We start from the raw sequence: 14,207 nt of genomic DNA on the forward strand, positions 1-14,207 counted from the left end.
CATGAAACAGTCAGAAAAGGTTGCCCATGTCATAGGTGGTAGTTCTACTGGTCGGCACTCAACATAAGACCGCCACCATATTTTGGCATCCACCTAAAACTGATATGTTACAAACTCAAAACCAAATCGCTCTACTATATCCATCTTATGTAGTAGCTCATGATAATCAACAAGGAAATCATAGGCATCCTCAGATTCAATACCCCTAAAGACTGGGGGTTTCAACTTCAAGAACTTAACAAAGAGATCATGCTAGTCACTTGTCATTACCAGTCTTGTAGTCAATCGAGGAAACATACTTGTTCCCAAGGATGCAATCATGTAGGGAGCCACAACAGCTGCATATTGAACTCCTGGAATATGAGGTGCTGGGGGAGCTTGTCCCTGATGGGATAACCCACTGAGATAGATGAGAACCTGGTGGATATCTGGAGTAGGCTGGGGTGGTGCTTCTCTCTCAGGAACCTGCTCATTCTCTACCGCAACATCATCTCTAGCTACCTCATCAATCGGTGAAGGGGTCGCTGCTCTTTCCCTGGCTAGCCCAGCTGTCTGAACCCTGCCCCTGGTGGGATTTATCTCGCGACCTCTACCACGACCTCTCATTGCTACTCCTTCTCTGCCTACAGCCCCAACGGCTGGCTCAGGTGCTCTTGTTGCTCTAGTTCTAACCATCTACGAAAGTAAAGTCAAAAAGGTCAGATACTAATTTGTATCACCTAGATACCAATTGGATTAAAGTAATAGCATGAAAGAAAGAAGGAATAGAGTTTTCCTAAAGTTCTGTAGCCTCTCGAAGAAAAGTAAAGTCGTCTCCATACTGTTCTGCAAGACTCTACTAGATTTGTCCTTGTGTGATGAGATCACTAAACCTAAGGTTCTGATACCAAGTTTGTCACGACCCAAAATGGGCCATGAATGGCACCAACACTTAACTCCTAAGTGGGAGAACTAACGATACAAACCCCAACTAATAAATATGACAATAACATGGAAGCTCAATTAAATACGTTTTCCCAAAACCTAAAAGTTATCATATAAAGGACATCTAAATTCTAAAACTAGGTCTGAAAATATCAACACCAGAATAAATAATTAACATAGTGTGTTCGAAAACTAAGGACGTCATTCCATGATAGGAGATTCCATCACCAGCTAAAAGGATAGCTCACCCTGCAATCTGATGAACTGGAGACTGACTAGAATTGAAGTCGAGTCGAAGCCGATGGAAGACTCGCTGTACTCTACAAATAAAACAAAGAAAGATACAAGTAGGGGTCAGTACATGACAACATGTACTGAGTAGGCATCATCGGCCGACTCAAAATAGAAATTAATATGCATAAAGTAATAGCGGGAAATCAACAATAATACCTAACAGGTGGCAACCAATGAACAATTACATATCCAGTCAACAATATCAATATCACACGTGAGGACTCAAGCCTCCCTATCACACTCTTTTGGAAAATGAGTTATTTGAGATTGAGTAGTATTAAGTCATTTTAATTTATTTTCCTTTAATATTACTGTATCAGAACATGACACCTGATCTAAATATATCATGTCGTAACGTGACACTCGATCCAAACATATCGTGTTGGAATGTGACACTCGATCCAAATATACCGCATCAGAACATGACATCCGATCCAAATATACCATGTTGGAATGTGACACCCGATCCAGATATAATTACTTTATCATTCTTTATTATTAAATTCCACTTCATTAATAATATTTTATCAAGCTTTCTATATTTGAGGCACCATTTTTGATAAGGCAAGTTCAAAATTATGGATTTCATGGCCTTGGGATTTCAGACCAATCACAACAACATATCAACCATCCAAACCACAACAATTAAATATGTAGTAAACTTCACACATTACACAATGAATATCAATCACTATTAAGAGTCTATCTATGATATAGAATAAAATCATAACCTACCTCAACCGAAGAACCGAAGTAAAGCAAGCTAATTCACCCATGTCTTTTCTTTTTTCAATGCCTCAGACCAATTTCAATCTATCAAATATATAATATTTATAAGTAAACTAATCCGTAAACACCAATATTATATATATGTTTAACCTAGACCCAATAACTCACCCAATTCTATAAATACATTCCTAATCTTGATGCCACTTAACATGTCAACTCCCATATTTTCTGAATTCCAAAACTAGGGTTAAACCTCAATTAAATTAAATAATTATTTTAAAACTTGAGCCTTTCGTAATGCTTCCAAATGATCAAAATCTTTTCAAATACATAATCTTCATAAAAATACGAATTCAATGATACCCATATAGCTATATTTATTTTTGGATAAAAAATTGGGTCAAAAAGTCATCCCGAGTCATTGAAGTCAAATCTGAAATTCTCTTTCAATTATTTTCACTCAGTATAAAATAAACTCACATGTCAAATTTTATCTAATATATATCGTTATTCGACCCCTAAATCAAGATTTTATGTGAAGAAACCTAGGGTCATATTTTCTTATTTCAGCGTTATTTCTCCACCAATATACCCTAAAAATATGTTCATAATCACATAAAAATTTAATGGAAAGGATGAGAATAATTACCTTGTCGCTTTGGAATGAAAATCCCTATTTTTCTCTTCTCCTTTATTTTTCTTTTCCCCTTTCTTTTCTTTCTTCCTCCATTTTTTTCTGTTTCTGCGTTCTGTTCGTCGTCGCTGTTCTCTTTTTTTTCTTCTCAAACTAATTATGTATAAAAATTTGTAAACCCTATCCTTTTCCATTAATAATTATTATAGAGTATTAATTAAATTAACACTTTAACTCTTCTTTTTTTTTCTCAAACTAATTATGTATAAAAATTTGTAAACCCTATCCTTTTCCTTTAATAATTATTATAGAGTATTAATTAAATTAACACTTTAACCCACTAATCAAATTAGTTATTTAAATTTAACCATTAACTAATTAACCGATGTTATCGAAAAGTCTAAAATATTCATAAAAGAAATACGGGATGAGTCTTCTATTTAATAAAAAGCTCTATTTCTCAAAATGACATAATGAGTGGTTACATAAAGTTAGGTTGGGATCCGCCCCACCTTGGAAAAAAAATATTTCTCTTGCGCAGGAAAATCAGGAAGGTTCATTTTTTTACCAGTGAGACTATGTGGACATTCTCATTTTGGTATAGCTTTTGGACAAGTGGGGGAAAGGAAATATAGATTTTAACCTGCGAGGCCCTCTTAGTGATCATAGCAAAGATCAACTTGCCGATGTATATGAGAAAACCCGCAATGATGCCGGTGATTATGATCATTTTTGACATCCCAATTAGTGTCTGATTTCGGGACACTTGAATCCTATTTTTTACATACCCGAGCTAATATTTGACCTCTATACTAAAACTATACTTCTTGATGGGCGCTCTGAGTAAGATCAAGACTGGTGTGGTACTAGTTGATGTAAGATGTTCCATAAGAGAAGGTGATGTGCCTCCAAATTCTCTTCCCCTATTCTCCTTCCAACTCTCTATCATATAGGCTAATTGCCAAATACATTGCATTAATTTCTCTAGGGTTTAACACAATGACCCTGTGACGACCTGAGACTATCCCCTAGTTGCGAAATGGTGCTTAATCTAAAAGTGACCCCAAGCTACCCTTATGGCCTTGAGTGACTCTAAGATATCCAAAACAACAATTGAAGATAATTAAATGAGGAAGATCAACTGGAATAGGTCTATTAAACAACATTGAAATAGAAAACATATTTGATTTAAAGATATGTTGAATCAAACTGGCTGTCTAAAGGCCTCTACTAATATGAGTTTCTAGGACAAGTCTCTAGCTAGGTTCGGATGCTAAGAGCTCACTAAATCTCTGAATCCAAGTTTCTCTGTATTAAAAATAAATCAACAATGATAACCCTTACTATAATCTGCAGGGTGCAAAAGTTATAGGTTGACTGAGCTCCATAAATAATAAAAAACATAAATATAAGTTAAGTACAACACAAGTAACTACACAAGAGCTATAATAAGAAAGAAGAAGCAGTAAGAGTGAAGAAGTAGGACACAAGGAGAAAGGATGTTGAGTCAAAGAACGTACCTGAAGACCCAAGTCCAATAACCTATTCGCAATAAGGAATACTATAGTAGTCAACTAAATAGGGACGTATCTCCAACAATCAACATGTCACGCCCCGAGAGGGTACCCTAGGCATGGCTGGCACTCGGAGACCTTTGTTGTCCCCAAGCGAACCACTTGTTCTGATCACTCACTCAATCACTCAGCAGATGACTCAACTTAAGGGTAGAAAGGACCCAAGTGGGAAACTCAAAACATCATCATCAATGGATAAAAAGTAGTATTAACATAATCAAACTCATAATATAACTCAATGTCATAAACTCAATAATAAAAATATGTTTGAAAAATAGACTCTAATAGTACCACTCTACCACAACTCTGACTCTGTCTATAAAACCTCTATAAACTACTAGGATGGTGCCGAGAAAAGGCTAGGGCTACCTCAAACAAAATACTCATAATCAATAATTGAAATAAATATGATCCCTCCGAAAGTAAAAAGGTCTCACCACTGTCAGGAAAGAATAAATATTCAATAGAGCACATGTTGATGATCTCTAGCACCTTATCTATATCCTAAAATGATGCAGGCCGAACGACGTCAGTACATGAAATGTATGAGTATGTAAAATTGCTGAAGGAAACACGCTTCAACAAACTCAACATCAAGTAGCTCAACTCAAAAGACTAGACTCAAAGGTAACTCAAATCATCCAAAAATTATATGTAAGTTTAAATTCACAATGATTTGAAAAGTGTACTCAATGAAACAAAACTCAACAAAATCAAACCATTCAACTTTTAGGAAGTTTTTCTAACTAACAACCATAACTTATGAGATAGTGGTGATACAATGCTTTGCACTGCCATTGTCGCAACCGACCAATACCTTGCTAGGGTAAGAGATGATCAACCTCATTGGATCACCTATCAATCAAAGTCTATCATTTTGGGACTTGAGAGGTACAACATTTATCCTACGCTGGCTATGTAGTTTATGGAGTTCGAGTTGTTATTTAGTTTTACCAAAATTGTTGGTCAATACTACTCCTTAAGACTTAATAGGCTCATATACTTAATCAAATCATTATATTCAAATCAACTCATTTAGTGTTAGAGCCCGAGAGGGTACCCTAGGTGTGGTCGACACTCAAAGACCACTATTGGACCCAAGCAAACCACTTGGTCCATTCACTCATCCAAAATCTCAGTGGAAGATGTTATATAACTCGAAAGATAGACAATCTCAAGTGGGCACTCAACACCTCATTAGTAATGAAATGATAAATTGAAAATACTCAAACATAAGGTAACACAACATCATAAACTCAATAGTAAAATCAAGGTTTTAAAAGCAGACTTTGAAAAGAAATTCATCTAACTCAACTCTGACACAGTCCATAAAGCCTTTATATCAACACTAGAAAGGTGCCAAGACAACTCCAAGGCTACCTCAAATGAATATCCAAGACTAATGAATGAAAGAACATATATGAAGCCCTCTGAATGCAAGGAGGTCTCACCGAAAGCTTAAAAGGGACTTAGTTTTCAACAATGCACTTATTGAGGATCTCTATTACCTGCAGATGCATCATAAAATGATGCAGGATAAATGGCGTCAGTACATGAAGTGTATGAGTATGTAAAATAGATGGAAGGAACATAATCAACCATGCTCAAGCTCATAAAACTCAACTCAAGGGAATTAATTTGAAATGACTAAACTCAATAAAGCATGAAGTAAAGTAAAACAATGCTTTAAATAATAGGAAATAAGAGACATAAGTCAATATACGAAAGTTTGATAGTTTACTCTTTCGGAGGTTCTCCAACCAGCAACCATCACTTATGAGCTAGTGATGATACAACGCTTAAGAAATGAAGTTCCCATAGCCTTCTAATACTTTGCCAGAGTAAAGGATGCTTAATTCAGTGGATCCAAAATCAGTCAAAGTCCATCATTTTGGGACTAGAGAGGCATGACCTCTATCCTACACTGACTACGTAGTTAATAGGGTTGAGTTACCTCTACTCTTATCAAAATCGATGCTCAATACTAATGCAAAAATACTTTATTATGCTCATATAATGAATAAAATACCTAATTGACTCATTTAGTCTCTTTTGGACTTGGCTCAAAACACAACTCATGTAAACTCAAGAAGTGCATTTACAACATAATTTAACTCTTCAACTCAACCTCAAAATAGATGTTTTAATATAGTAATGCTTAGCTTATTTATACTAAAAATGTTCATACTAAAACAATAGTGAAGAGGTTTCTCAAACTCACCTCATGCTCAACTCTTTCTCAATCAAAGGTGAAAATAGTTATTGTTTAAACTCAAAATAGTGTATAACAAAATTAACACGAAATGTTCATCAATCATTCTTTTACAAACTCCTTCAATGCATAAAATACAATTGAATATCGATTACAATTCATGGGAATGCAAACACTAATCCTCTCTCTCAACAAGACTCAACTTAAATAACTCATCGGAACATAGTAATATATGCAAGAACACAGGGAAATTATTAATACAATTTTAATAGGGATTATTATTAACTTAAGAACTCAACTCATAAAACCTTGAAACTCAACTCAACTCGAAAATATAGAGATGTAGGGAATGTGTATGACCTCAGTCCACATTATGGGTAGCCTTACATACCTCGAAATTAAAAAATAATCAAAAGTTAGAAGATAGGAGTGAATGCTTGAACATAGCTTGTTTCTCTTCTCCAATCCTTACTCTCAAAAAAACTAAGTGTTAATGAGGGCTTAGGCATAGAGGGTACTGTTAAGGGACTCAAAATAATCCCAAAACATCAAGGGTTTGATTGGGAAAGGGTAGTAGAAGACCAAAATAACCTTCACAAAATCCAACTTTGGCCGTCTACGGGTCGTTCTTACGAGTCGTCATCTCTTCTACAGTTCCTAAGGCTCATTCATAGGGATTTCGTGCACATTCCAATAGCTACTGGGATGTGACACTGAAGTCTACGACTCATTTTTATGAGTCTTGACTCATTTTTATGTGTTGTAGTCAAGACTTGTAGAAAGGACTTTAAAGACTTGAAATTTTCTAAGTATTCAGAGGTTCTATGAATTTTTTCTACTATTCGTAAGAATTTCAACGAGTCATAATCAAGAATCATATAAAAGACCCTAAAGACTAAAAATTTTCGAAGTATTCAGAGGTTCTATGAGTACTACTAAACTCCACGAGTCATAGAGTGGAGTCGTAACTTTTGATGATCCGACAACCTCTAGTAAAATGGTTATAGCTTTTTACTTCGAACTCAAAATGAGGAAAAATTTGTGGCATTTGAAATAGGAATCAAAGAAATTTAATTTGATAGGTAATGGGACACCTAATTCTTTATATTATAGGAGACATGATTATTTAAAATTGACCCAAGTAAAATTTTATATCGAAACTCAATCGGTAAGAAAGCTTTCAACTCAACTTTGTCCTAGAGGATTATTGTGAACCTAATTCTCTTCAAATACTAAAGAATCAATCATAACAATTATATAACAATTAGAATTTATTGGATTCAGGCCTAAACACATACGGGACCAATAATCCTTCGTCCTCGAATGATGACCAATCTAAGGATTTACCCAAGGAACAATACATCACAAGAACTCAAAAGATTCAAACTCAAGAATAACTCACTCAATCGCTCAACTCAGTACGGGACTAGTTCAAAGAAAAAAGTAGGAATAATACCTTCAACATCGACACTAGGAGGAACAAATAGCTACTGGTACTTGTATTTCATATCCTCCTTAGATTCCCATGTAGCTTCCTCAATGAATTGATTTCTCCATAAAACTTTAACTGAAGCAACCTCTTTGGTCCTCAATTTATGAACTTGTTGATCAAGAATTTGGATAGGAATCTCCTCATAGGATAATCTATCTTTTACTTCAATGTTTTTTGTTAGGAACAATTAGTGAATGATCTCCCAAGCATTTCTTAAGCATAGAAATATGGAACACCGGATGAACGACATCTACACTCTAGTTGAAGCTCTAACTCATAGGCGATGCTGCCAACTCTTCTTATAATTTAGTAAGGACCAATATATCAGGGAATCAATTTTCCTTTCCTCCCAAATATCATAACTCCCTTCATGGGCGAAACTTTTAGGTACACCCAATCATTTACCTCAGACTCCAAGTTTCTCATCATAACATCATTGTAAGATTTCTGATGACTTTGCACAGTCTTTAACCTTTCTTGGATAATCTCCACTTTTTCCATAGGTTGATGTACCTTCCCCAATCAACTCAGCTTCACCAACCTTGAACCAACCAATTGATGATCTACACCTCTTCCCCTAAAGAGCCTCATATGAAGCCATTTGAATGCTCGAATGAAAACTATTATTGTAAGAAAACTCAAAAATTGGAAAATGGTCATCCCAAATACCTTTGAAGTTGATAACACAACCTCTCAACATATCCTTAAGGGTCTGAATAGTATGCTCTGCTTGACCATTTATCTACGGATGGAAAACGGTACTAAAATTCACCTTTGAACCCAAACCTTTATGAAATGACTTCCAAAACTGAGCAGTGAATTGAGATCCCCTATCTGAGATGATAGTAAAGGAACCCCATAAATTTTGATAATTTCTCGAATATATAATCTGGCATAGTCCTCCGCAGTATCCGTATTCTTAACAAGTAAGAAATAGGCTAATTTGGTCATCCTATCCACAATCCTCCTAATAGAGTCATGTTGTCTATGGGATCATGGTTTTCACACCCCAAACTCAATGGGTGAAAATGGCACATAATGCCAAAACTCAAGACCGAGCCAACCCTGATGAACCATTTGTTACTAGCGTATGGCAGCCACACGAAATCAACAAAACAAATAAGTATATATCAGCTTAAAATTAAGCCCTTGACCGATAAGGCCTTTGTCAACAACTTTATAAAAAAAATTACTACTCCCAACAACTCATATAAAGAAATAAACAATTAGCAGACAAATCATGATTAGGTCGTCAAGGCCACCATGATCTCTATATAGAAGCTAAAGGCAAGTATATAATAAGACAATGCATCTAACAACTATCGAGCCTAGCAACCCAACTAACCAGGCCAACTTGGCCATAACATAGCTATACAATATACACACTAGTCTGCAAGCCTTTAAGAGTAGTAAATCTTGGTGGGAAAGGGCCCTAACCTATTCAAAAAACTATATACAACAAAAGCTAAGAAACCTCCAAAATCTGGTAGCTCTAAAAGAAATAGGCTAGCCAACCTGATCGAAGTCAACCGTGCTACTGAGGAGGTCTATACAGTCATCTATCGGGACCTACAGGCATGAATGCATTGCCCCCAGGCAATGGGGCCTTAGTACAAAATAATGTACCGAGTATGAAAGGCGATAGACTATGAGCAGATATCATAATATATGAGAGTAATAAGATAAATTAATCAAGGTTAAGATAAGCATACTGACCTGCTCCTAAATATAAACACATAAAAAAAAATAAAACAACAACCTAACCATATAAACTTGGCATGTACAAACAACAAACAAGACCACCTTCCTAGGCCCCCATAAGCCTAGAAGATGCCAATTCAGTCTATATACCCCTATCAGTAGTGCTCTAGACCTATAGGCAGTCATATAGCCCTCTTAGGCAACAATATATCCCCTTAGGTAGTGTATAGTCCTAGTCCTATTAGGTATCAATATGGTATCGTAGTCAACTCATATCCCTCTTAAGCAACAACATAGCCCCGTAGGCAATACATAGCCTTCCCAGGCATCAAAATAACCCCGTAGGTAAATCTTTGCCCTCTTAGGAAAAATATAGCCATGTAGGTAACACATAGCCTTATTAGGCATCAATATAGACTCATAGGCAACTCATATCCATCTTAGGTAACAATTACATTCCTGCAGCTAACCATAATAGCCCCAAGGGCAATAATAACAATTCAATAAGCTAAAAGAGGGCAATTTAGCTATAGGCAACCTATACCAATAGTCTCTAATTCATTCCCAAAATAGGGCCGCTACTAATAGAATAAGAATCCCAATGATAAAGAACTATAGAAACTCAAGCAACTAACAACCAACAACCATGGGTACGAGTATATCAACGATAATAACCACCTTCTTTTATATCTTCTAAGCTTTAAGGAGACATGCCTAAAAAGGGAATAAACTTTAAAAAAAAATCAACCAAAGCCCAAAAGGTGCCTCTATGAAGCTTGGCCAACCCAAGTAAAGCAATAACGCGAAAATCATCAAGGTTATAAGAATAAGCCAAAAGTAATCAATAAGATGCTAATGCCACACTCGTGATCATCCATGAAAAAACCATAAAATGATTCCAATAGAAACAAAAATTAGTAGAAAAATCCATTAAAGATATTTCAACAACATCTCAAAGGTGTAATAAGCTACCGAGGTAACATAACAAACATTCTTTACGACGTTCAATCCAACAACCATCTAATGCGACTCCAATAAGAATCAAACCAACCTCCTATTCACTCCAACATCTTAACACCATCAATAAATAACAATAATAGCCAAACTAACTAAGAAAAAGGGTTTTCAACAGCCACAACATCAAATACACCACCACGTAGCTCGAAAATCTATAAAATTGATACTAGAACATGGAATTATGAAGGAAGGTTGTAAGATGACAATTACCTCAACCAAAATATTAGGAATATGAAGCTTGAAAATCTATCTCCTTACAGCAAAAAAATAGAGCTTAAATAACCAAGAAAACTATGTCACAACGATGAGCTCACAACATAGAGAAAATTCTGTTAAACTTCCAAGTTGAAGAGATCAACATCCATGGAGGCTTTAGTGGATTGAGTTCTGATTTTTCTGGGTATTTAGATCATTTTTTATGAAAAATAAATGAAGGAGATGGATATATATATAAAGAAAAACTGACTTAGAGCTTGGGGACCCACTTGAGGTGCCTGCTTGTGCAGTCTCACAAAAATGTGAATATCTCTCAATTTTGAAGTTGTATGGACAAACAGTTTAGTTCATTGGAAACTAAAATCGTATACATTTGATTTGATTATTCATCGACATTCTAATTCCTAATATATTAGGAGAAGAGTGCTGAGACATTTGACTCAAAATTTCCAAGAATTCCTTAACGGCATTTACAATACCTTTTACAGACTTTTATTTTGTAACATTCTTGAATTCCACACTTAATATATGAACTCTGTGCAATTAAAATAAATCATAAAACATCCTTCCTCATATGTTAAGAAGTCTTAGTCTTATTCCAATTGTACAAGTTAATTCCAACATTCAAACGAACGGGGTGTTATAGCGGTAAACTTGTAATAAAGTCCACATTTATCATCTACCACTTCCATTCTGGAATCTCAGTGTTCTGAGCCACTCTACAAGGCCTCTGGTTCTCAACTTTGACTTGTTGATAGTTCGGTCATTTAAACACAAACTTTGCTATATCTTTCTTCATTCCATTCCACTAATATACTTCTCTCCAATCATGGTACATCTTTGTAGAACTCGAATGGATGGAATACCTGGAGTTATGGGCTGCTGCCATGATCATCTCTCGAATACTATCAATACTTGGAGTACAAATCTCTCTTGATACCTCAACACTACATCTCCCCCTTTGGAAAAATCCATTACCTTCTACTTGTAGACATCATCTTTCAATTGGAGGAGAATGAGATCTTGATCTTGCTTTTGTTTCACCTTTGTAACTAAAGATGATTCATCCCCATTCGGAACAATGGTACCTCCATCACTAGTGTCAAAAAGTTGAACTCCCAAACATGCAAACCTATGCATCTCTTTAGCCAACTCCTTCTTTCCCTTTTCCACATGGGCAATGATCCCCATAGATACCCTGCTAAGAGCATCAATAACAATATTAGCTTTACTTGGGTGGTAGAGCATGTCATATCATAGTCCTTGAGTAGTATAATCCATCTTCTCTGCCTCAAGTTCAGCTTTTTCTGAGTAAACACATATTATAGGCTCTAGTGGTCTATGAACATGTCAACATGCAAACCGTAGATATAATGATGCCAAATCTTAAGAGTGCACATTATGGCTGCCAACTCAAGGTTATGAGTCAGGTAGTTCCTCTCATGAATTTTAAGCTACCTGGAAGCATAGGTAATAACCTTACCCTTCTGCATCAATACACAACCTAATCCAACTCTGGACACATCAACCTAGAAATATCCATATTATAAATCAAAAATGATGCCTTACACTATTTCTTCACATGCTTGCCTAGGCTGGAGACAAACTTCCTCATCTTTGATCTCATATATGAGATCATCTCTGGGACATATCTGGATAGCTGGATGAACTTCAGACCATAATCTTTCACTGTCAAACCATCTTACTTCAAGTTCACGAACTCTTCTACTTTCACTTTCCTTAATTCTCTAGGGAAAAAGGATTAGAAATGCTCTCTCAAACTCATCCCAAATAGCAGGCTCTACACCTCAACTCTACCTTCTTCCCACTGGTTACACCATACATTCACCACATCTTTGAGCTGATAGGATACCAACTCAACCCCTCTAATCTCAATAACATATATTGCTTTCAATATTTTTCATATCTCATCGATAAAGTTCTTGGGTCCTCCTCAGCCTTAGAATTTGTGAAAACTGGTGGGTTCATTCTTAAGAAGTCTCTAATCCTCATGACAACATATGTCTCTTGAGAGATAGAGATAGGAGTTGGTGAACTCTGGCTACAATTTTGGGCAGCTACTAATTGAGTAAGCATAGTAATCGCTCCTCAAAAATTAACCTCTGAAGTTGGTGCAGGTTGAGTAGTAGGCACCTAGGTTTCATCCATAGATCGGGTAGGTCGACCCCTAGTTCTCACTCAAGAATTTGGGATCATCTTAGACTATGGGATATCGGTGCTAGTGGTGTTCCTCTTACTGGCGGTACATTTTAGAGGCATTATCTACAAACGTATAACAGACGGATTAGGAAGGAATTTTAGAGTTAAACTCTTACCCACAAACTCAGAATATGAAGAAATGAAATAATTCTTAATGTCTTATAGCCTCTTGATTATAAGTGTGGTACAAGACACACCCATAAGTAGGACTCTACTAGACATGGCTTCATAGACATTCTAGAACTCTTGAACTCTGTGCTCTGATACTAAGTTTGCTATGAGAGGGTACACTTGGCATAGATGACACTTGGAGACCACTGGTGGCCCTAAGAGAATTACTTGGTCCATTCACTCATCCAAACTCTCAGTGGAATATGTAATATAACTGTAAAGACAGACAACTCAAGTGGGCACTGAACACCTCATTAGTAATGAAATGATAAACTGAAAATACTCAAACCTAATGTAACCCAATCATAAACTCAATAGTGAAATCAAGGTCTTAACTCGACTCTGAAACTTTCCAAGACAAGTCCAAGGCTACCTTAAATGACTATCCAAGAATAATGAATGAAAGAACATATATGAAGCCCTTCTGATTCAAGGAGGTTTCACCAAAAGCTAAATGAGGACTTAGTCTTCAACAATGCACCTATGAAGGACCTCTATCATTTGTATCTGTATCATAAAATGGCGCAGGCCAGATGGCGCCAGTATATGGAGTTTATGAGTATGTAAAATGGCTGGAAGGAACATAATCAACCATACTCAGGCTCATGAAACTCAACTAAAGGGACTTAATCTGAAATGACTAAACTTAACAAAGCATGAAGTAAAGTAAAATAATTCTTTATGTAATATGCAATAAGAGACATAACTCAATATAGGAAAGTTTTATAGTTCACTATTTTGGGAGGTTCTCTAACCGACAATCATCACTTATGACCTAGTGATGATACAATGCTTAAGAACTATCATTTTCGCAACCATCCAATACTTTGCCATAGTAAAGGACACTTAACTCAGTTCATCCAAAATTAATAAAAGTCCATTGTATTGGGACTTTAGAGGCATGACCTCTATTCTAGGCTAGCTACGTAGATTATGGGGTTGAATTACCTTTACTCTTACCTAAATCGGTACTTAATTCTACTCCCAAAATACTTTATTATGCTCATTTAATGAATACAAAAC

Source organism: Solanum dulcamara, chromosome 2 (assembly GCF_947179165.1).
Source record: "Solanum dulcamara chromosome 2, daSolDulc1.2, whole genome shotgun sequence".
NCBI lineage: Eukaryota > Viridiplantae > Streptophyta > Magnoliopsida > Solanales > Solanaceae > Solanum > Solanum dulcamara.